The sequence below is a fragment of the Octopus bimaculoides genome, chromosome 1, assembly GCF_001194135.2.
Source record: "Octopus bimaculoides isolate UCB-OBI-ISO-001 chromosome 1, ASM119413v2, whole genome shotgun sequence".
NCBI classification, from domain to species: Eukaryota; Metazoa; Mollusca; class Cephalopoda; order Octopoda; family Octopodidae; genus Octopus; species Octopus bimaculoides.
In genome coordinates this window covers 123,561,131-123,563,742 of record NC_068981.1, presented here as the reverse complement: position 1 = coordinate 123,563,742, position 2,612 = coordinate 123,561,131, and positions in this window count along the sequence as shown.

The following is a 2,612-nucleotide window of genomic DNA, read 5'->3' as shown; positions in this document are numbered from 1 at the left end:
ATAACCATACTGTGCATCATTGAGCAATTTTGAGAGAGGTATTAAGGCTAGGCAGAAGAGGAGTGGTGATAGTGAGTCACCCTGGAAAATGCCACATGAAATTCTTACATCTCCAGCATTTAGAGATTCATTGTCATTGTTCAAGGTCAGTGTGGTTCTCCATGATCTCATACTTACAGATAAAAAGTTTCGCAGAGTAGGAGCTATTTTATTATTATTATTATTATTATTATTATTATTATTATTATTATTATTATTATTATTATTATTATTATTATTATTATTATCATTATTATTATTATTATCTTTGCACAGTTTCAGCTGTTCACTACCAATGAAATAAGGTAACACTTCTTATTTTTCGAGAACCTTCCGGAGTATTCGAGCGGTTCTAAGCAGTGCTGTTTTCTGAAAGTGCTCCATCCTTATTGCATCTCCTATTTGTTCCACGTATTTCTCGAGATTTTTGCTCACTGTTCCCAGGGCTCCGACAATTATTGGTACTACTGCTACCTGTTTCATCGACCACAACTGCTTAACTTTCCAAGCTAACCTATCATATCTCCCAACTTTTCATTCTTCCTTATTGCATACCTTGTTGTCAGCTGGGCATGCTATATCTATGATCCAGCATAGTTTCTTTTCTTTCTCAATAAAATCTATGTCTGGCTACATATTCTCTATCTCATGGTCGCACTGAATCATAAAATCCTATAGGAGCTTTCCATATCTATTTTCGATGATGCCCTCAGGTTTGTAGTCGTACCAATTTTTTGCTCTGTCAAGTCCATACTTGTGGTAAAGTGTCCAATGGACAAGCCTGGCTATATTGTCGTGGCGTCTGTTATATTCCTTCTGGGCTAGTGGTGTACATTGACTGGTAATATGCCATACGGTTTCACCGTTTAGTCCACATATTCTGCACTTACCATTTTCAGCTGTGTTGTCTATTCTGTATTTCATGTAGCTATTGGGCAGCACAGATTACAGCCTCCGTTTCCGGTTTTAAATCACTTTTAGTCATCCACAGCCTTGTTTTTTCTCTACCTGTCTTATCGTCAACATCTCTATGAAATTGACCATGCATTCTTTTCTTTACCCACCCATTTTCAGTTTCATTCGTTTTCAATTTGTTATATAGTGCTTTATCTTCACAATCATTCATCCTATATAAGACTTACTTCTTTTTTATTACTTCTAATAATAGAAGTTCTGTGGCATTTTTTACATACCATGCTATGTTGTTTTCTTCTGCTCTAATGCTGTGTTCGCATCCAATAAGTCATCTTCCCACTCTTTTTCTTGGTACATATAGCCTGTCTGTGTCATTTTTGGGTGGAGTGACCCACATCTAGTTCGCAACTTCCTTGTCTTTCTGTCTGAGCTGTTTAGTTTTTCTACTGTTCATGCTATTACCCCTGCTCCATACCTAAGGAGTGAATCCGCCAAGGTCTTGATAGCTTCGATCTTATTCCGTCCGTTTAATTTCGATTTAAGGACCAGTCTCAGTCTGCGCAAGTACTCCACCTTAAAATGTTTCTGTCATTTCTTTCTCCATCAATCTATCCATTTCCAAAATTCCCAAGCACTTATAACCCGTCTCTTCAATCTGCTTCATAACCTCCCTCGCTGTATCGTTAGCGCGTCCATATATTTGATTTTGTCTCTCTTCAAGACTAACACACCACCCTTTATGGTAAAGATGAAGCCGAAGTCAGTTCCCTCGTTGGTACTTCACTGCTGATATCATTATCATTATTATTATTATTATTATTATTATTATTATTATTATTATTATTATTATTATTATTGTTATTATCATTATATAAATTCAACCATGATCAGACGTATTGATTTCAAATACACTTAGATATGCGCAACAGTTTAAGCGTGGTTGAGTTGTACAATTTGTACTGAAATATTGAGCAGTTTGTTTCACAATAGTGAGAGACTAGGCGCAATGATATCGCGTGACAACATAGTCAATGTACCTTTATCGAAAGTACGGGTACCCAAGATTAAAATTTTGTAGATGTTGATTGCGTGTGGCATGGACTGTGATGCATGGATAAACAGTAACGGAAACGCTTCTGCAGCAAAACATCCAAAATTTTTGAACAACGTACACGTTAAGGAAATAAGTATGTACTACTTTAGTTAATCCACGATCAATAAACGTGGCAAATAACGTGATCTGGGGTGCTAAAACCTGAAATGTGTAATGCTTAGTTATTTCACTTAAATGTGATATAAAAGTAGTACAATTAAATGGAACTACTTAGAACAGTTTGTGTTTGTAATATGTAATCAATATTCATAGTAATGGCGTAATTCAACTAATTGTGTATAAAAGGTGAGGAAATAACTTTGGTGTTTTTATAACATGATTAGTGTTTTAATAATTAGGAAGCAGAATCTACTCATAATATTTTTATTACGCTAACCCAAAATGTTACAACGCTTGCTAATGAAAATGAAGACATCTAAATCCATTTATTAGCTGTAAAAATTAGAGATAACGTAACACACATACAAAACATAAGTCCTAGTGCATTTAGATATATACCAAATAGCTGAATATATATATATATATATATATATATATATATATA